Raw genomic sequence first — 22,856 nt, forward strand, 5'->3', positions numbered from 1 at the left:
GTCGAGTGTCTCACTCGGGCACTTGACATAGGTAACAGACATCAGCTGTCATCGGCTCCTGACAGTGCTTTGCTGAGGGCCCGTTTGTACTGAGAGATGGGCGCTCTACAAAGATGTCTTCATCGAGTACCTTTTTATGCCGAGTGTTTGGCTCTCGGCAACGACGCTCATTGCCAAATGCTTTTATTTGCCGAGTGCGACATTCTGCAAAGTGAGTTTGGCGGACTACCCCATAACTTGCCCTCGACAAAGCCTTAGGCACTCGACAAAGACCCGGATTTCGGTAGTGTAGGTCCTAGATATGTCTTGGCAGTAGCCAAAAGTATAGTCTCACCACACCAAAACAGTTAACTTTCTAGAGCCTAAACTCTAGGAAGTTAGCCCTAAACTCTAGGAAGTTAGCGAAACCCTCGGAAGTAAAGCTATCCCGTTGGAAGTTTGGCTCTCGGAAATTAGCTTAACTTCCTAGAGACCTCTAGGAAGTTAGCTAACTTCCTACAGCCAGTGGCCCCTCTCGGAAGTTAGTAGGTTCACGCCATTAGCACCGTCAACCAGCTAACTTCCTACGATTTACTATAGCCCGTAGCACCTAGGCCTAGAGGCCCAGTTAGCCTCTAGGAAGTTAATTTGACCAGCAATACAAAAGTTGTTTATTTTTATTTTACACCACATTCCACAACATAACAAATATATCAACAGCTATAGCACAACATATTTTCACATAAAACATCTCACAAACAATCACATAACAATAATTAAATCCATAGTCTCATCAATTACTTCACAAAAATCTCATCCATAGTCATAAGACACATCTCATCCAGTCATAATAAGAGACAATATCACAACATCTCATACATAGTCATAAGAAAAGTCTCAAGAATCATAACACATAAAATGGAAGCTCACAATCACCGATCACCATCGTGGTACAGTGACGAGTGATGGTTGATACCTCCACTAGCGAAGAGGGCTTCGACAAAGTCTAACCCGTCATCTCGTTCCTGCGTCGGTAAGGTAGCTAGAGGGGTTTGATATACATGTACAAATGATATTTGATGAGTTACACCATAATATAACTAACAACAAGTAAATGATGATGAATTTTCTTACCTGATGTTCGATAGGTGGAGGTGGAGGTGAAGACTAAGGATAATGTACGGGAGGTGGTGGGGGGGCACCGGGACGTGTATCCCTTGGGCTTGTTGTCACACCCGGGTTTAAGGGATAAAGTCGGGTGCGTCTCATATGTGCACCAAAGAAGGACAACACATATAATAACAGAATGTATAGAGATAAATGTCACAATATCATAAAAGTAATTATTACATAGCGAAAGTCTTAGGAAAATAAAAGATAAATATAAAGTGAACTAATGTCCATCCTTGGCGCCATAAAGTCGACTAGGAGACGCCACCTAGATCAGATCGTACTCCTCGTTGTGCGACTCCTCCTAGGCCACATGTTCTTCTGTAACGCCCTGAATTTGGGGGTAGAATTTTTTCTTCTTTTCACTCACCAAATTCGGGCGTTACTCTCTTTTCTCTTCCCGTTTCGCTCCTTCTTCCCAATTTCAAACCAGTATAGTGACAGGTGTTCGTGTCATGTATAAACAAAACTTAAGTGTCATGGGTGTTGCATCATGTCGAAGCGCATTTCTTTATCTGATGTCGCGTGTTCGTCTCGTTCCGTTTCGGATTTCGGTTCGCGATTGGATTCTGTTTAGTGGTCGTGCGTGTCGTGGGTTTCGATCTGCGATGTGGCCCAGCCCGGCCCGGTCCGGCCCGCGCGCCCCTGGCGCCCCCTGCCCTCCCCATGAGCGCCCCCCTCTCCCAGATCTGTTTGGCTCATTTGATTTCTCCCACGCAGTAACCTCCCTCTCTCTCTCCCATCTCTCTCTCTCCCGTGGTGCCCTAGGTTTTGGAGACGGTGATCGCCGGAGTTGGATCCCCGAGGTGAGCTCCCCTCCCCTCCCTTCTCCTCTCTCTCCCTCTTCCTCTCCCTCCCCTTCTTCTCCCCTGCGCGCGTGCCCCTTGCAGCCCTCGTGCGCGGCCCCGGTGGCGCGGCCCGCCCCTACTCCCTCCCCCGCGGCAGCGCGGCCCCGCCCCTGCTCCCTCCCCGCGGCGACGCGGCCCCGCCCCAGCTCCTCCCCCCGCAGCGGCCCCGGCCCCGGCGACGGCCCCCTGCGCGCGGTCCCGGCTTCCGGCGGCGCGGCGCGGCCCGGCCCCCTGCGCGTGGCCTCCGGCCCCCTTGCGCGCGACGTCTCGGCCCCCGGCGGCGAGGCTCCCTGGCCCCCTCGCGTGCGGCCCCTCGGTCCCCAGCGCGCGGCCGTCTCGGCCCTGGAGCGCGGCCCCTGCACTCGGCAGCGTGGACCTTGGCGCAGCTCGCGTGGCCACGGCGCGGCCTCGCGCTCCCCCATTTACCCCAACGCTTTCCCGCATGCGCAGCCCCACACGTGCGGTGATTTATTCTTGGTTTTTAATTAATTTCAAACTCCGTTTAGTTAGCGTGCTGCGTCGCGCGCTTCGTCGCGCGACGAATTTGTTTAATTTCAGATTCTATTAATGTGCTACGTCGCGCGCTTCGTCACGCGACGATCCATTTTAATTTCAGGTTGTTTAATATGTGACGTCGCGCGTCGAGTCGCGCGACGTTCCACTTTAAATTCAGTTCGGATAACGTATGTCGTCGTGCGTTTCGTCGCGCGACGCTTAACGTCTCTTTATAATTAATGCAAGTGTCTCGTTGTGCGCTCTGTCGCACGACGAGTCGTTGATTTCTTAATTCAGTTTAAAGTGTTATGTCGCACGTCTCACCGCGCGACGATCCTTTTAATTTATCTTCATCTGCTTATAATGATTAAACATGAAACATGACTTTACTTTATGCTAAACGTAGTGTCCAAATTAATGCTCTTCTATTAAGCGAGTGGTTTAATTTATAATAATGTAACGTGATCGTTTCTCGACTGTCTTTTCCTCTTTCTCTCTCTTAACCATAATTGCGAGCCCCGCGTGGAACGTCTGTTTATTTACTGCATTCTATTGTATGGTGTACTGTTCTTTTGTATTAAATGTGTGGATGTATGTATGTTTGCGCTCGTATAGGGAACGATCTGGTTGAAGAGCCTGAGGAACTCGCAGGAGAAGTCCCTGAGCAGCAGCTGGTTGGTGGAGGCAAGTGTCCCTTGACCTATCTTTGTCCTATACATTCTTTAATTCACCTCCCGCATTTCACATTTATACCTAAGGATTGACTAGCTTTTGTTATCCATGTCCTTGTTTACCTATTTGGGTTGGATTATTATTGTTTAGCTTTATGCTATTGCTCAACTCTAAACAATGAACATGATGAGATTTATCAATGATACGATGTTTCCCTTCTTTATTATGATGTTATACTTGTGTCATTCAAGGGGGCTCGATTGGTTTCTCGAGTGCCTCTCCGTAAGGACCTGTTCGTTGGATGACCGCCCGGGAAAACAGTGCAACCATGAGGGTGGAATAGGATGCCCTTAGCTGAATAATTAGAGGAACTGGGGTGTAGTTCGCTTAGCCGTCGTGTCGTTAATGGGGCTTGGTGTATGCGGCTCGCTCTGCCAAGCTTGGGTTCGCCCCCCTTGGGGAGGAGTGTGGTGCATTTAGGAAACCTAACGGGCGGCTACAGCCCCGGGGAATCTTTGTAAAGGCTACGTAGTGATGCCCTGCTGGGTCACCTTGGTAGTTATCAATGGAGAGTCATGATCTCCGGGCAGAAAGGGAATCACGGCTTGTGGGTAAAGTGCGCAACCTCTGCAGAGTGTTTGAAAACTGATATATCAGCTGTGCTCGCGGTTATGAGCGGCCAAGGGAGCTCCATTGATTAGTGGTACTTGATCAGAGGTGTTCAGATTGCAGGTGGCAATGAGATTGATGGTTCTTGGTATTGACTCTGGTAATGGTAAGTGGTACTCTTTCTATTTGGAAAGGAGTACGTTTGGGTTAATAACGTGGGTTAATTCTAAAACTTGGCTTTCTCTACTAGTAATAATAATCTGACCAACTAAAAGCAACTGCTTGACTTACCCCCACATAAAGCTAGTCCACTACAGCCAAACAGGATACTTGCTGAGTATGCTGATGTGTACTCACCCTTGCTCTACACACCAACCCCTCTCCCCTCCAGGTTGTCAGCATTGCAACCACTGCTCAGGAGAAGATGAAGCCGTGGAAGGAGACTTTCAGGAGTTCAAAGATTACGACGAGTTCTAGGCGTGGGTTAGCGGCAACCCCCCAGTCGGCTGCCTGTGAAGGCCGCGTTTATCTACGTTTTGTTTTCGCACTTTGATTATTGTAAAGACTATGTGGACGTCTCAGACGTATGATGTAATCGACTATCATTACCCTCATATGTTATTATTGGAGCACTGTGTGATGATTTCCAGTTATGTAACTGCTGTGTACGTGAATTGCTGATCCTGGCACGTACATGGTTCGCATTCGGTTTGCCTTCTAAAACCGGGTGTGACATCTTCTCCCGTGGGGGGGTTTATATATCGCAAGTGTGAGTTCACAAAAGATCATAGCTCAACAAGTCGTGGGGAATAATGTGCATGAACTCACCAAAGGTGGGAGTTCATGTGATGTGTAATGCTGATCAACAATAGGGGTTAGAGCTGAGCATTGCTTTTAGTAAGTTGGACAAATTTTATTAGCAGTTACTAAATGTAAGTAAATACCAAACCATAATAATAATAGAACAAAATTAATAATAAATCCCATGCAATGCAAATGACAAATTGAATTTAGTTCCATAGTTTAATCATGCGAGAGTCCTGAGCTGCTCATGACCGCGAGCACGGCTAGTATACCAGTTTTACACTCTGCAGAGATGTACCCCATACCCACAAGTCATGTTACCCATCTACCAAGGGGTCATGAATCCCATACACCTCTACCAAGGAAGCGAGGCAGGGTAACACTACGAGGCCTTTACAAAGTTCCACTTGCTTCAGAAAACCCGCTACAGTTTCTAGGAAGAGCAATGTAGGAATCCCCCGTGTGACCGTCATCGCAGCAAAATCAACCCGGGAACCTCCCTACACGCCTACTCCCCTACTTCTCTTGCCCCTATCGGGTAAGGTAGTCCCCCACTAGCTTTCCTAGTTAGTCAGCCAAGGGCGTCCCATTCCACCCTTGTGGTGGCACGTGTTTCTCAAGTTAAGGTCCATGTTCCAATTAAAAATAATGATCTTGACATGAATAATAAATAAAATAATAGTATAATTGGAACATGAATATAATGTAATATTAAACCCAAAACCATATAGAGCAATAGCAAATCTACCCAAATAGTTTAGGGGTAAGCAAGGTAAAAAGATATCTAGACTAGGGTAACCTATTGGGTCCCATCAAAATTAAACCTATGCATGGATAAAAGATTATAAAGAACATTATTGGGTAATAAAAGTGGTCAAGGGCACAACTTGCCTTCAGTGAGCTCCTGCTCAGCAACTTCTACCTGCTGAACACCCGGGTCCTCGGCTACTGGCTCTTCTACTCGCCACAATACAAACAAGCAAAATATAAAGGAAAATTTAACATCACATCTAACATGTATACAAAATACATATTAATAATCTACACATTAAAATAAGATCATAGGAAAAAGAATCACTAAATTCGGAGTTACGATTTTGAGTTAAGAATTTTCGAAGTATTTATGTGTTTAGTACAAGATTAATTAAGAGATCAATTCTAATATAGTTTTCTTGCTAAAATAGATAACTATGTGATAAACAATATTATTACAAAATTATAGGAACTGGAATGGACCAATTTGGACTTAATATGAATTTTCTAGGGATTAAACAAGTTCTAGGATTATTTTTATACTTAAAAATTCATTTCTTAAATAGATTTCTTGATTAAATCTCTGTTTGGACCGCACACACAAAAACAGGGAAATGCAGGGGGCCAACGTGTGAATTTTCCTAGACTCAGTCAACACCTGCGATGGACGGCGGGTTTGTTTCCCTAAAACAGAGGGTTCTATTTGTAAAATCAGTCGGCCGAAGGGGTATGCGCTGCCCTGAGCCATCGGATCATCGGTCGAAGGGTCGGATTAAATCATTTCATCACCGAACCGGTACGTGCTGAGAACTATTGGATCCGAGATCTATGGCCCAGATCTGCCCACGCCAACATACACACGAACCACTAATCCCGAGATCGACGACAATCATTTAATTGGTAACGAGGGGATATGTTGATCTAATCGTGGCCATCCATCTAGATCCAACGGTCCTGATCTAACAGCGTGAATGGGTAAACTAATAACTAATCTTAGCCGCAGATCAAGAATTCAACGGACGCGCGATCCCGATCGCCCCTCACCTGACTCCGGTCGGTGGTGCGACCCCTCGCACGGCGGCGCCCATGACCGGAGATCCAATCCACGCACTCAGGCGTTCATTTTCTAATTTGGTCTAGCTACACAATGCGGAAGGTTTACTGAGTGCGAGAATGAGTCTATTACCAGGGTTGTGTCGTGTTGTGTACTCCCAATGAGGAACGCCGGCAACGAGGTAAAACGCGCCCGCCGATGAGAAATTTTACCCCGAACTCCTGGCGTGCGGCTTCTGCTCCCTTCACAAAAATGCCCGCAGAGCAACGAGGACGGCCCAGGTCGCAGTCGCGGCTGAATTCCTCTACTCCGGAACGTAGTTTGCCACATCGGCGGCGCTCGTCTTGATTCTGTTTGCTCAGGTGGCGAGGAACTGGGGCGTGTCAAACGGGGTAGGGAGGTCGGTTAGGGTTAAGGGCCGCACTTTATGGCCACTATAGAGGTGGATCACGGCGGAGCTTGTTACGGAGAGCGGTGACAAAGTCCGCGCGCGTGGGAAGATCCACAATAGCTGGGGGTCCACATGTCAGCGACCTTCCTGGTGCACGCGGCGCGGCTCAGAGGCAAGTGGGTCCCACGAATCAGTGAAAGGCTGAGGAGGGCGCGAAAGAGAGGCTGCCCAGTGGGGCCCTGTTGTCGGCGCCGTGATGCGGAAGTGAGAGCCGGACCGCGCACGTGGTGCAATGGCCCGCAAGCACTGGCGTGTAAGTGGGCTGGCCGGATTTCGTCCCATGAGCGGGCAGGGTAAGTCTTTTCCCTTTTTTCTTTTGTTTTTCCTTCTTCCTATTTTCATATTTCAAAATTTTAAATTCAAATTTGGTTGAGTTTCACTCTTAGAGCTAAATGTACCCATTCAAAAACCTAGGGTAGGAATATATTTATTCATATATTATTTTATCTATTTGTTTAGTATTTTTCTTCTCTTCCTCCAAATTCTAGAATTCCCAATTTAGGTCTAAATTCCCAATTTGAACATTGATGTTTTTCAATAGATTTTTATTATTATATGCACACACAAATAAACTCCAGCATGATGCATGATTTATTTTAGATGTCATTAGTCAATTACTCATTTTAAATGTGATTGTTCACATGTGCTAATAGATAGAAGCAAAACACATAAGGACATTATCTCCTTCTTATGATTTACAAATTTTGGGTATTACACTTGTGCTAGTTGCTACAAAATTGTTGAACTCATTCACATCAGCGTTTTAAATCAATACATATCTTAAAGGGAAAGCTATTATCTTTTGAACTTGTATGAGTGTTTGCTGTTCTTGAATCTATGTAGCATAGTATTCATGTTGCGCGTTGTCTCAAATAATCCTGATGTCGCCTAAGTTCTTCTCGGAGTTGCGCCACTTCTGCTGGATCTTGAGTGGAGCGACGGGAGCTACGAGCATCATACCTCGACGAACCTCCACGCTTAACCCTCACCTGGCTCGAGTCGATGACGTTAGCAAACATTGTGTACCTACAAAACAAGTAACATCATGACAGATTCAGAATACATGTATTGCACTCAACCAATGAAACAATATAAGATATGTAGAATCCGCACCTTCCATGAGCTTTTCCACCACTTGCATACACAACCTGAGGATCAATAGGTGGGGTCCTCCAGTCATAGTCTGGTCCGTTCTAACTAGACATTACTTTGCCATATGCAGCCTCATACAAAAGAACAATACAATCTTACATACAAAAATCCATATAAACAGAGCCTACCAAATATTTCAAAACACTCACGAGATGATCTGTAGCCTTTTGGCTACACAATACATCTAGATTTGAAGGATCTGGTTTTCTGTGCCCCTTAAGGTCTTGTTCGGTTATTCCAATTACATGTGTATTGAAATGGATTGGGATGGATTTTGACTTGTTATGGATTTAAACCGACTCAATACCACCCAATCCACATGGATTAACGGTGAAACGAACAAGCCCTAAGGTATATTTGAACATCACTGGACACTGCACCCGCTAGACATTGTAACTCCCACAGGATCCGAACGTCGTTGGACGCCATGTACGTACCGTACCAAAAGCGTGGTCGCTGGCTCTGATTCGTCGCCTCGCCTGTGACCTGCATAGTTCTTAATGCGTTGCGCGTGAGGTGAGCTCGTGGCACCGTCCATGGATGATCCTGATCTTGATCGGTTGTTTGCTTTGCGTGGTTGCAGAAGGAAGGTCCTGATCGGCGTCGCGGCCGTGATGCTGGTCCTCGTGCATGTTGGCTTCGGTGAGCATAAATTGCTCTGACCAAGTCTTCAAATCAAAAGAAAGATATATATACTAGTACTTGAAATTACGAGACCATTTATTTTTCTGATTCTTACGCAATTTCTATCCTCAACCTATTGCAGCGTTCTCGTTGACCGGGAAGAAGTCGCTTGTGTCCACGTAAGCACAATAGCACATACATAGAGCTTACGCGCGTTCGATTAGATATTTGGTGTGTGTGCTAAAGACTAATGTTTTACAATTTCTGAATTTTGGCAGAGCGTTGTTTCTTGCATGGATCATAATTACGGCGACCCTTATACTGTCCTGCACTTTACTTCTCCTGCACAAGAAATCCGAATATTTTTGTTCCAGCTCATCAAAAAAATTAAACTTATTTCAAATTCTTGTTGATACTGAATTTGGTCATGTGTTCAGCGTGATAGGAGACACCTGCGTGGCGATAGATGAGTGGGTGGCCCAGCCACAGGGGCAGAGCCACACCGCGCTGGACGACATCCTCCTTTGGGCTGACGCAGCGGTGACGGTGGAGGCGCTGTGGTGGAGCAAGGTCAACTACCAGCTCGTCACCAAGCTCAACCAGCTGCTCATCGGGGCAGGATGCGGCCGGCGGCGCGGGCGCGTCGGGGTAGGGGTGCGGCGGCCGAGCGTCGGGGCGAGCCAGGGAGCAGCCGGCGGGTCGGGCGAGTTGGGGCGGGGTGCGGCCGGCGAGGTGCGGCGTCCGGGTGGCAGGGCCGGGGTGGCCGGCGGCCCACAGGGCGGGCGCGTTCGAGAGGGAGCGGAGAGGTTGAATGACGGGATGGAAAGGTGAGGGTAGATCTTAGATTAAGATAACAAATATCACTTCATAAATATTACTTCATAGAGGAAAATAGTATAAAGTTACTTAACTTTCTAGATGTTTTATATGTACTCTAAGAAGTTACTTAATTTCTTAGGTGAAGCCGTAGGAAGTTAGCAGGAACGGCTAACTTTCTAGAGGAGGTCGTAAAAAGTTAGCGGCTCATTTAACTGATTAATAGCTAAAAGCTAACTTCCTAGATAAGGTCGTAGTAAGTTAGCAGAGCAGTTAACTTCTTATAGTAGGTCGTAGGAAGTTAGCAGGGGCGGCTAACTTCTTATAAAAGACCGGCTAACTTCTTATAAAAGACCGTAGAAAGTTAACGGCTCATTTGACCGCACGCGTTGGTCAACATCTGTAACGCCCCGAATTTTTGCAGTTGAATTTTTTCTTTTCTTTACTCGCCAAAATTCGGGCGTTACCTTTTCTTTTTCTTTTTCCCTCGCTAAACCTTGACCTTTTCCAAAGTTCTAGCGGGATTCGGTTTGGATTTCCCGTGTAAGAAAAACCCTAAATACTTTATGTTGTTTGATGCACCATGCCGAACCTTGCATTTCTTTTGATTGCTTTGAAAGTGCAAATGCATTCATGTAGAAAGATCGGATTTTGAAAATGAGAAGAAGATCTTTTCTTTCTTTTTCTCTCTCTTTCTCTCTCCTCTTTTTCTCTCTCCCGCGCCGTGGGCCGACCCCGGCCGGCCCAGCCGCCCCTGGCGCCCCCTCTTGGGCCTTGGAAGGCCCAACCGCTCCCCCCCCACCTCCCCTTTTTCCCCAATTCTCTCTCCCTCCCTCTCATTTTCTCTCATTTTCTCTCCCCCACCCTAAGCCGCCGCCGCCCCTACCCCTGCCCTAAGCCGCCGCCGCCCCCTGCCGGCCGCCCCTCGCCGTCGCTCCCCAACGCCGGTGAGCCCCCCCCCCCTCCTCCCTCTCTCCCTCCTCCCTCCCTCTCCCCTCCCCCTCCTCTCTCCTCGGCCACCGCCTTGGCCGCGCCCCCAGCCGGCCCCTGGTCGCGCGCCCCAGCCGGCCGCTCGGCCGCGCCCTGGCGCCCCCGGCCAGCCCCCAGCCGCCCCAGCCGCGCCCCGGCCGGCCGCTGGCCGCGCCTGGCCCGCCCGCCTGGCCCTTGGCCGCGCCCCCTGCGCAGGGCCGGTTCAACCGCCCCCCCCTCTGTTTTTTTTATTTTTTTTATTATTTTATTTTATTTACTTTCTGTGCTCATAGCTATTTTATTTTAGGTAGGTTAATCATTGTTCATGTTATTGAAATAGGAAGTTTAATTTAAAATTCCGTTATACTAATTGATTCATGTAGTTAATTGTTTATCTCGTGCAATGTTGATCAACTTAAAATGATTAGGTTTCCATTAGTGTATATGTAACAGAAGTCTTTTGTTAAGAACCAATTGTAATTGATCGTTAGTGCATAAGATTTAACCCCCTGCGAGACCCTTTCCCGTTTCTTTCTAACCATAACAAATGCGATATCGAATGTCATACTTGATGCATATTCGCTTTATTTGTTCCCTTGTATGGTGTACTGTTCTTTTGTATTAAAATATGTGGATGGATGTATGTATGTTTGCGCTCGCATAGAGAACGATCCGGTCGAAGAGCCCGAGGAATTCGCAGGAGAAGCCCCTGAGCAGCAGTCGGTTGGTGGAGGCAAGTGTCCTTTGACCTATCTCTGTCCTAATCATTCTTTAATTCACCTCCCGCATCACACATTTATACCTAAGGATTGACTAGCTTTTTGTTATCGATGTCCTTGTTTACCTATTTGGGTCGGATTATTACTGCTTAGTTTGATGCTATTGCTCAACTTTAATCAATGAACATGATGTGGTTATCTATGATACGTTGTTTTCCCGTTCTTATTTATGATTATACTTGTGGCATTTAAGGGGACTCGAGCGGTTTCTCGAGTGCCTCTCCGTAAGGACCTGTTCAATGGATGACCGCCCGGGAAAACAGTGCAACCATGAGGGTGGAATGGGGTGCCCTTAGCTGAATAATTAGAGGATCCGGGGTGTAGTTCGCTTCGCCGTCGTGCCCTCAATGGGTCTCGGTGTATGCGGCTCGCTCTGCCAAGGTTGATTTGTCCCTTGGGGAGGAGTGCGGTACATTTAGGAAACCTAACGGGTGGCTACAGCCCCGGGGAATCTTTGTAAAGGCTTCGTAGTGAATCCTTGGCCATTCACCTCGGGAGTGAATAAGGGTCTTGCAAGCCCGGGCCAGAGAGGGAATCACGGCTTGTGGGTAAAGTGCACAACCTCTGCAGAGTGTTATGAAACTGATATATCAGCCGTGCTCGCGGTTATGAGCGGCCAAGGGAGCTCCAGTGATTAGCGATACTTGATCAGAGATACTTTGGTACAGGTGGCAATGAGATTGATGGTTCTGATTACGATTATGGTATTAGTAAGTGGTATTCTTTCCGTTTGGAAAGGATACATTGGGCTAATAACTTGGGTTAATGTTAAAACCTGGCTTTCTACTAGTAAGTAATAACCTGACCAACTAAAAGCAACTGCTTGACTTATCCCCACATAAAGCTAGTCCACTACAGCCAAACAGGATACTTGCTGAGTATGTTGATGTGTACTCACCCTTGCTCTACACACCAAACCCCCCCCCCCCAGGTTGTCAGCATTGCAACCACTGCTCAGGCGAAGATGAAGCCGTGGAAGGAGACTTCCAGGAGTTCCAAGACTACGACGAGTTCTAGGTGTGGGTTAGCGGCAACCCCCAGTCGGCTGCCTGTGAAGGCCGCGGTTATCTACGTTTCTTTTCCGCACTTTGATTTATTGTAAGAACTATATGGACGTCTCAGACGTATGATGTAATCGACTATTTCCCTTATTAATACTATTTTGAGCACTGTGTGATGATGTCCATATTATGTAACTGCTGTGTACGTGAATAACTTATCCTGGCACGTACATGGTTCGCATTCGGTTTGCCTTCTAAAACCGGGTGTGACATAAGTGGTATCAAAGCCGTGCTGACTGTAGGACCGCTAACCTAGAGTAGAATGGTCGTTCTAAGGATTATAGACCTCTGTCCCTACCTTGACTTTGATATCTCTTCAAAAGTTGGTCCTACCGACCAAACCTATGTTCTACTATATATTATACCTTGCTAAAAAAATTGTGTTTCATTCTGATCCTTCATTTACTTATTACTTGCTGGTCATATTAATTCTGTTCCCACCCTTTTGCTTGCGATGTCTTTTGTAGATGGCTCGACTTAGACACACTGCACGAAAGTCCGTCATCCCCTTCTTACCCTCCCGCCTTGCTGAGCGTCCGCTTCGCCGTCCCGTGGCCGGACAGTCCAGCCACTTGGAGAGACTACACCACCGCCTGCGTGAGGAGCAGGAACGTCGACGACAGGAGCAGCAGGGCTCTTCCTTCTCGCTCCACCAGGAGATAGAGTCTGTGAGGAGCTGCTCCCCTGTGCTTCCTCTAGAGCCGCCCCCTGCATCACCACTGGGCGCCCCAGCTTCTGGAGTAGCTGCTGGAGGAGACCCAGACGACGGAGATGGCGACGACAGCTCGAGCCACGACACCGACTTCTCTGCTAACCCTGAGCCGGAAGGATGGGTTGCTCGACCCATCACTCGCGACGCTGCTCGCGGGTGTCACTTCCACGATGCGCTCGACACCCTGCTACGTCGGGCATTTGACCGGCATACTTGGTCCGTCGAGTATCGCTGTGTGGTCTACCAGCATAGTCGCGGGGTCTACCCGGACCGCTGGGAGGCGACTTGCTTGGTGCGCTGCCCGGAGGACAGTCTCCAGGGTGCAGAGGCCTGCTCAGAGCACTATTCTATCTCTGAACGGGACTCAGCTGAGGCAGCCATGCAAGATGCTGCACGGCGTGCGCTTTCGCACTACTGCTCGGTTTTCGGTGGGGCAGCTGACGGTCTTGACCTGAAGTATTACCCCCGCCGTCCATCTGGCAGCACAGGAGGCGTGATTGTCTCACCTGTCGGTGAGGGCAATCCTAGGTTGAGCAGCACAGTCAACCTAGCCGCCGTGCTAAACACGGAGCTGGACCATGCATTAGATGAGCTGAGTAGGGCTCGTGCTGAGATCGCCCTGCTGCGGGCTGAGCGCGCGGAACGTCGTCATCTGGATGGTGGTTCCCCCGCTCCCGTCGGGACTCAGCACCCGTACCGCTCACCTCAGCGTGGACACCAGTCTTATGGCAATCCCGCCTGCAAGACCAAGATAACTCTAGAACCATAGATCGTTAGAGTTGGATCTTGTAATTAATACGAAATATATACATAGAAGCTTCAGTCTTAGTGTTAGTCTCGCTCTTAGTTAGTCTTAGTTAGACAGGGTAGTTTGCTATATCCTGTGCATTTATGTTTGTCATGATGAACTATGTTTGGTTTGGATCTTTGTAATGATTGTCACCAGAGTGTGGGTATCCCCTGCATTTTGGTTTACCTATTATGTTAATAAAGTTAGTTATATAGTGGGGAAACCTTTTATTCCACTTTCCTTTCTATCTGAGAAGCTGTGTGGTCTGTGTTGGAGATCAGTGAAGATGCTCATCTGTCCAGTGCTGTTGAAGAATTCTATTCTCTTTTCTTATGCTGCAAGATTTGCCAGATCAGTTCTGATGTGTGGTTGCATTCTGCAGATGTCAGAGAACAGGCGCAGAGGAGGAAGGCGTGCTCAGCAGGAGCGAGCCGCTCAACAGGGGGAGGTGCCTCAGCAGCAGCACCTGCCGCCCCCGCCCCCGATGTCGATCGAACAGATGTTTCTGATGCAAACTCAGGCAGTTCAAGCCATCGGTCAGACTTTGGCCGCCATTCAGCAGCAGCAGCAGCAGCAGCAGCAGGCCCCACCTCAGCCTCAGATGCCTCAGATGCCCAGAGACAAGCGTGCTGAATTCATGAGAGGTCATCCACCAACGTTTGCTCATTCTTCTGACCCTATGGATGCTGAAGATTGGCTGCGCACTGTGGAGCGGGAGTTGCATACCGCTCAGTGCGATGACAGAGAGAAAGTCCTGTATGGTCCCCGTCTGTTGAGAGGAGCAGCCCAATCATGGTGGGAGTCTTACCTCGCCACTCATGCCAACCCCGACACCATCACCTGGGAAGAATTCAGAGGTAGCTTTCGTCAGTACCATGTGCCTGCAGGTCTGATGACAGTGAAGAAGGAGGAATTCCTGGCTCTCAAGCAAGGGCCATCGTCTGTCAGTGAGTACCGGGACAAGTTTCTGCAATTGTCTCGCTATGCTCCTGAGGATGTCAACACTGACGCCAAGCGACAATACCGTTTTCTGAGAGGCTTGGTCGACCCCCTGCAGTATCAACTGATGAATCACACCTTCCCGACATTCCAGCACCTGATTGACAGAGCAATCATGACAGAAAGGAAGCGTAAGGAGATGGAAGATCGTAAGCGCAAGATCAGTGGACCCCAACCTGGAAGCAGCAGCCGTCCTCGTTTCTCAGGCAATCAACCTCAGCAGTTCAGGCAGAACCAGCGTCCACCTCAGCAGCATCAGCAGTTTCAAAGGCAGTATCCCCAGCATCAGTACCAGAACCGTCAGAGCAACCAGTCAGGAGGTCAGTTTCCGAGGCAGAATCAGCAGGCACCTCGTCTTCCTGCCCCAGCAAACCAGCAGAACAGTCAGGCAGCACCAGCTCAGGTTGGAAACAGGGCATGTTTCCACTGTGGAGAGCAAGGCCATTGGGTGATGCAATGTCCGAAGAAGGCAGCCCAGCAGCAGTCAGGCCCCAATGCCCCAGCAAAGCAGAATGTGCCTCAGCCTGGAGCAGGCAATCGCTCTCAGCCGCGCTATAATCATGGAAGACTGAACCACTTGGAGGCTGAAGCAGTTCAGGAGACCCCCGGCATGATAGTAGGTATGTTCCCAGTCGACTCCCATATTGCAGAAGTGTTATTTGATACTGGAGCAACACATTCTTTCATTACTGCATCATGGGTAGAAGCACATAATCTTCCAATTACTACCATGTCAACCCCCATTCAAATTGACTCAGCCGGTGGTAGAATTCGAGCCGATAGCATTTGTTTGAATATAAGTGTGAAAATAAGGGGGATAGTGTTTCCCGCCAACCTTATAGTAATGGGTACTCAGGGAATAGATGTCATCCTAGGGATGAATTGGCTAGATAAGTATCGGGCAATTATCAGTTGTGATAAAAGGACAATCAAGTTGGTGTCCCCACTAGGAGAGGAAGTGGTGACCGAGTTAGTCCCGCCTGAGCCAAAGAAAGGAAGTTGTTATCATATGGCTGTCGATAGCAGTGAAGCAGATCCAATTGAGAGTATCAAGGTTGTGTCTGAGTTCCCGGATGTGTTTCCAAAGGACTTACCGGGTATGCCACCAGAGCGGAAAGTTGAGTTTGCCATAGAGCTTCTTCCTGGAACCGCCCCTATCTTCAAGAGAGCTTACAGAATATCCGGACCAGAGTTGGTTGAGCTTAAGAAGCAAATTGATGAGCTGTCAGAGAAAGGTTACATTCGGCCAAGCACCTCGCCTTGGGCCGCCCCTGTCCTATTTGTGGAAAAGAAAGATGGCACCAAGAGGATGTGTATTGATTATCGAGCTTTGAATGAGGTCACGATAAAGAACAAGTATCCTTTGCCCAGAATAGAAGATCTGTTCGACCAGTTGAGAGGAGCCAGTGTGTTCTCCAAGATTGATCTGAGGTCAGGTTATCATCAGCTCAGGATCCGACCTTCGGACATTCCGAAGACGGCATTCATTTCCAAGTATGGGTTGTATGAGTTCACAGTGATGTCTTTTGGTTTGACCAATGCGCCAGCATTCTTCATGAACTTGATGAATAGTGTATTCATGGATTACCTTGATAAGTTTGTGGTGGTATTCATTGATGACATTCTGGTTTATTCTCAAAGCGAAGAAGAGCATGCAGATCATTTGAAGATGGTATTGCAGAGATTGCGAGAGCACCAGTTGTACGCAAAGTTGAGCAAGTGTGAGTTCTGGATCAGTGAAGTCCTGTTTTTGGGTCACATAATCAACAAGGAAGGATTGGCTGTGGATCCGAAGAAAGTGGCAGACATTCTGAACTGGAAAGCGCCAACAGATGCTAGAGGAATCAAGAGTTTCATTGGGATGGCCGGATATTATCGGCGATTCATTGAAGGGTTTTCGAAGATTGCGAAACCAATGACAGCGTTGCTAGGCAACAAGGTTGAGTTCAAATGGACCCAGAAATGCCAAGAGGCCTTTGAAGCGCTGAAAGAGAAGTTGACTACATCGCCTGTCCTAATCTTGCCTGATGTGCACAAGCCCTTCTCGGTGTATTGCGATGCTTGTTACACAGGTTTGGGATGTGTGTTGATGCAAGAGGGAAGAGTTGTGGCTTACTCGTCCCGACAGTTGAAGGTTCATGAGAAGAATTACCCAATCCATGATCTAGAGTTGGCAGCAGTGGTTCACGCACTGAAGACATGGAGGCACTATTTGTATGGACAGAAGTGCGATGTTTACACAGATCACAAGAGTCTGAAGTACATATTCACTCAGTCAGAGTTGAACATGAGGCAGCGAAGATGGTTAGAGTTGATCAAAGACTATGAGTTGGAGATTCATTACCATCTAGGCAAAGCAAACGTAGTGGCAGATGCTTTGAGCAGAAAGAGTCAAGTCAATTTAATGGTCGCTCGTCCGATGCCTTATGAGTTGGCCAAGGAGTTTGACAGGTTGAGTCTCGGATTTCTGAACAATTCGCGAGGAGTCACAGTTGAGTTGGAACCTACCTTAGAGCGAGAAATCAAAGAAGCGCAGAAGAATGATGAAAAGATCAGTGAGATTCGGTGATTGATTCTAGATGGCAGAGGCAAAGATTTTCGAGAAGATGCAGAAGGCGTGATATGGTTCAAAGACCGCTTGTGTGTTCCCAATGTCCAGTCCATTCGGGAATTGATTCTCAAGGAAGCTCATGAGACCGCTTATTCGATTCACCCTGGCAGTGAGAAGATGTATCAGGATCTGAAGAAGAAATTCTGGTGGTACGGAATGAAGAGGGAAATCACAGAGCATGTGGCTAAGTGCGATAGTTGTCGAAGAATTAAGGCAGAACACCAGAGACCAGCTGGATTGTTGCAACCGTTGCAGATCCCTCAGTGGAAATGGGATGAAATTGGTATGGATTTCATAGTCGGATTGCCTCGCACTCGAGCCGGCTATGATTCTATTTGGGTAGTGGTGGACCGTTTGACCAAGTCAGCCCACTTCATACCTGTCAAGACCAGCTACAACAGTGCAGTATTGGCAGAGTTGTATATGTCTTGGATCGTTTGTCTTCATGGTGTGCCAAAGAAGATAGTGTCAGACAGAGGAACGCAGTTCACCTCTCATTTCTGGCAGCAGTTGCATGAAGCCTTGGGCACGCATCTGAATTTCAGTTCAGCTTATCATCCGCAGACAGATGGCCAGACTGAAAGGACCAATCAAATTCTCGAAGATATGTTGAGAGCCTGTGCGTTGCAAGATCAGTCCGGATGGGATAAGCGATTGCCTTATGCAGAGTTTTCCTATAACAACAGTTACCAGGCCAGTTTGAAGATGTCACCATTTCAGGCGCTCTATGGAAGGAGTTGCAGAACTCCGTTGCAATGGGATCAGCCTGGAGAGAAGCAAGTGTTTGGGCCAGACATTCTGCTTGAAGCCGAAGAGAACATTAAGATGGTTCGAGAGAATCTGAAGATAGCGCAATCGAGGCAGCGAAGCTATGCAGACACAAGAAGAAGAGAGCTGAGTTTTGAAGTCGGAGACTTTGTCTATCTGAAAGTGTCACCGATCAGAGGAGTCAGAAGATTCGGAGTGAAAGGCAAGCTAGCACCCCGCTACATTGGTCCGTACCAGATCCTCTCAAAGCGTGGAGAAGTGGCTTATCAGCTCAGCCTGCCAGAGAATTTGTCTGCTGTGCATGATGTCTTTCATGTGTCTCAGTTGAAGAAGTGCTTGCGTGTGCCAGAAGAGCAGTTGCCAGTGGAAGGTCTTGAGGTCCAGGAGGACTTGACCTACGTTGAGAAGCCAGTGCAGATCCTTGAGATTGCAGACAGAGTCACCCGAAGGAAGACCATCAGAATGTGCAAAGTCAGATGGAATCACCACTCTGAGGAAGAAGCAACCTGGGAGCGTGAAGATGATCTAGTGGCCAAGTACCCAGAGCTCTTTGCTAGCCAGCCCTGAATCTCGAGGGCGAGATTCTTTTAAGGGGGATAGGTTTGTAACGCCCCGAATTTTTGCAGTTGAATTTTTTCTTTTCTTTACTCGCCAAAATTCGGGCGTTACCTTTTCTTTTTCTTTTTCCCTCGCTAAACCTTGACCTTTTCCAAATTTCTAGCGGGATTCGGTTTGGATTTCCCGTGTAAGAAAAACCCTAAATACTTTATGTTGTTTGATGCACCATGCCGAACCTTGCATTTCTTTTGATTGCTTTGAAAGTGCAAATGCATTCATGTAGAAAGATCGGATTTTGAAAATGAGAAGAAGATCTTTTCTTTCTTTTTCTCTCTCTTTCTCTCTCCTCTTTTTCTCTCTCCCGCGCCGTGGGCCGACCCCGGCCGGCCCAGCCGCCCCTGGCGCCCCCTCTTGGGCCTTGGAAGGCCCAACCGCTCCCCCCCCACCTCCCCTTTTTCCCCAATTCTCTCTCCCTCCCTCTCATTTTCTCTCATTTTCTCTCCCCCACCCTAAGCCGCCGCCGCCCCTACCCCTGCCCTAAGCCGCCGCCGCCCCCTGCCGGCCGCCCCTCGCCGTCGCTCCCCAACGCCGGTGAGCCCCCCCCCCCCCTCCTCCCTCTCTCCCTCCTCCCTCCCTCTCCCCTCCCCCTCCTCTCTCCTCGGCCACCGCCTTGGCCGCGCCCCCAGCCGGCCCCTGGCCGCGCGCCCCAGCCGGCCGCTCGGCCGCGCCCTGGCGCCCCCGGCCAGCCCCCAGCCGCCCCAGCCGCGCCCCAGCCGGCCGCTGGCCGCGCCTGGCCCGCCCGCCTGGCCCTTGGCCGCGCCCCCTGCGCAGGGCCGGTTCAACCGCCCCTAGGGCCAGTTCAACCGCCCCCCTCTGTTTTTTTTATTTTTTTATTATTTTATTTTATTTACTTTCTGTGCTCATAGCTATTTTATTTTAGGTAGGTTAATCATTGTTCATGTTATTGAAATAGGAAGTTTAATTTAAAATTCCGTTATACTAATTGATTCATGTAGTTAATTGTTTATCTCGTGCAATGTTGATCAACTTAAAATGATTAGGTTTCCATTAGTGTATATGTAACAGAAGTCTTTTGTTAAGAACCAATTGTAATTGATCGTTAGTGCATAAGATTTAACCCCCTGCGAGACCCTTTCCCGTTTCTTTCTAACCATAACAAATGCGATATCGAATGTCATACTTGATGCATATTCGCTTTATTTGTTCCCTTGTATGGTGTACTGTTCTTTTGTATTAAAATATGTGGATGGATGTATGTATGTTTGCGCTCGCATAGAGAACGATCCGGTCGAAGAGCCCGAGGAATTCGCAGGAGAAGCCCCTGAGCAGCAGTCGGTTGGTGGAGGCAAGTGTCCTTTGACCTATCTCTGTCCTAATCATTCTTTAATTCACCTCCCGCATCACACATTTATACCTAAGGATTGACTAGCTTTTTGTTATCCATGTCCTTGTTTACCTATTTGGGTCGGATTATTACTGCTTAGTTTGATGCTATTGCTCAACTTTAATCAATGAACATGATGTGGTTATCTATGATACGCTGTTTTCCCGTTCTTATTTATGATTATACTTGTGGCATTTAAGGGGACTCGAGCGGTTTCTCGAGTGCCTCTCCGTAAGGACCTGTTCAATGGATGACCGCCCGGGAAAACAGTGCAACCATGAGGGTGGAATGGGGTGCCCTTAGCTGAATAATTAGAGGATCCGGGGTGTAGTTCGCTTCGCCGTCGTGCCGTCAATGGGGCTCGGTGTATGCGGCTCGCTCTGCCAAGGTTGATTTGTCCCTTGGGGAGGAGTGCGGTACATTTAGGAAACCTAACGGGTGGCTACAGCCCCGGGGAATCTTTGTAAAGGCTTCGTAGTGAATCCTTGGCCATTCACCTCGGGAGTGAATAAGGGTCTTGCAAGCCCGGGCCAGAGAGGGAATCACGGCTTGTGGGTAAAGTGCACAACCTCTGCAGAGTGTTATGAAACTGATATATCAGCCGTGCTCGCGGTTATGAGCGGCCAAGGGAGCTCCAGTGATTAGCGATACTTGATCAGAGATACTTTGGTACAGGTGGCAATGAGATTGACGGTTCTGATTACGATTATGGTATTGGTAAGTGGTATTCTTTCCGTTTGGAAAGGATACATTGGGCTAATAACTTGGTTTAATGTTAAAACCTGGCTTTCTACTAGTAAGTAATAACCTGACCAACTAAAAGCAACTGCTTGACTTATCCCCACATAAAGCTAGTCCACTACAGCCAAACAGGATACTTGCTGAGTATGTTGATGTGTACTCACCCTTGCTCTACACACCAAACCCCCCCCCAGGTTGTCAGCATTGCAACCACTGCTCAGGCGAAGATGAAGCCGTGGAAGGAGACTTCCAGGAGTTCCAAGACTACGACGAGTTCTAGGTGTGGGTTAGCGGCAACCCCCAGTCGGCTGCCTGTGAAGGCCGCGGTTATCTACGTTTCTTTTCCGCACTTTGATTTATTGTAAGAACTATATGGACGTCTCAGACGTATGATGTAATCGACTATTTCCCTTATTAATACTATTTTGAGCACTGTGTGATGATGTCCATATTATGTAACTGCTGTGTACGTGAATAACTGATCCTGGCACGTACATGGTTCGCATTCGGTTTGCCTTCTAAAACCGGGTGTGACAACATCTGAAAGCTAACTTCCTAGAGGTGGTCGTAAAAAGTTAGCAGGGGCAGCTAACTTGCTAGAGTAGGTCGTTGGAAGTTAGCAGGGGCGGCTAACTTTCTAGAGGAGGTCGTAGGAAGTTAGCGGCTTGTACACGTTGGTCAGCATCTAAAAGCTAACTTTCTATAACTTTTATAACAAACCATAGAAAGTTATGTTTATTTTCTAGAGCTATTAGTAGCCTCTCAGAAGTTATTAATTTCCTACAGTTTGTTATAAAAGTTATGGTAAGTTAAAAAACGTAGGAAGTTTATATTTTTGTGTAGTGTCTTTGCCTTTCTCGGTGCAGATAGTAGTGAATCTAAAAGTAAAAATGTAAAAATTATATCATGATCTTGTTCATTTTTTAAAAACTGTTGGTTTATGATGAATATTTGAAGTAGGACCTAATATGATATGTAAATAAAACGGACGGGTATTTGTAAGATTATGTTTGTTTACCCACTAGATTATATAATCTAGCTTAAATAAGAAACAAACAAAATAGATTATTAGGTGGATTATATAATCTAGATACCTAGATTATTAGGTAATTATATAATCTAAATTAGATTATATAATACTCTAACGAAACAAACAGGGTCTAAACCCCAGCATGTTCAATTGGCCAGCCGATTTTCAAAAAAAAAAAGTCTGCCGACGTGCATGACACTTGAATGGTAGGATGGCTTGATTGACACAGAAGCCAGTCATTCTTCGCTACACATTAACGAAATATAAATATTTATGCAAGCCCATGCAAGCACCCATCCTAGCTATTTATTCTTTCATGGGTTAGATTGTGATATGCAATTATTTGTGGCATCTATTTTTATATATTTTGTTTCAAAAAACATTAAATGTGAAAGATTTGACGCTAGTTATTGGTTGACTATACATATCACACTAGTTAAGAATGGGACTTCCGTCCCTTGACTTATACCGGTTCTAAACAAGCCATTATAGAAAGGTTTAGTACGGTTATTATTTCAAACAGATACTAATGTTAAGTTTTAGTATGGTTTGAAGACATCAATCGATACTAATCTTATTAGTACGAGTTGGTGTCTTCAATTGGTATTGAAAGGTTAACAGTGCCTGTTGGAAACATCAACCAATACTAATGTGCCTATTTTATAAACCCTCTCTTCTCGAGCCGACAACAAGAACATAGAGGGAGTCTGTTCATGGCGTTATGAGCTTTAAGGACGAGAGGTGTTGTCCAAGTTTTTTAAAGAAATTACTAAAGATTTTACTCATTTAAGTGGAAGAAAAGGTTAGGAAGTTCATCCTCTCAAATAGTATAGTTGAAACAGTTACTTGCTTTATTTAGATTTCTTGAATTGTATGGTTCATTATTTAATTTAGGAGAAAAAATAGTGAGTTTATCCTCTCATATGCGTTGTAATATGTATAAAGATAATTAAACACTATATTAAAAACACATATCTCCGACGGTCTCCTTATATCTGACGGTCTC

General features: G+C 47.2%; 1 long non-coding RNA gene across 1 annotated transcript; it reads right to left on the bottom strand.

Moving 5' to 3' along the window:
* Window positions 1-7,490: 7,490 nt before the first annotated feature.
* LOC109943079 (uncharacterized) lies at window positions 7,491-9,278 on the bottom strand. The gene is made up of 3 exons (XR_002265698.3): window positions 9,064-9,278; window positions 7,949-8,953; window positions 7,491-7,861 (listed from the first exon to the last, which is right to left on the bottom strand). It is a non-coding gene; the product is annotated as an uncharacterized lncRNA (long non-coding RNA).
* Between the last annotated feature and the right edge of the window lie 13,578 nt (window positions 9,279-22,856).

Source organism: Zea mays, chromosome 10, assembly GCF_902167145.1.
Source record: "Zea mays cultivar B73 chromosome 10, Zm-B73-REFERENCE-NAM-5.0, whole genome shotgun sequence".
NCBI classification, from domain to species: domain Eukaryota; kingdom Viridiplantae; phylum Streptophyta; class Magnoliopsida; order Poales; family Poaceae; genus Zea; species Zea mays.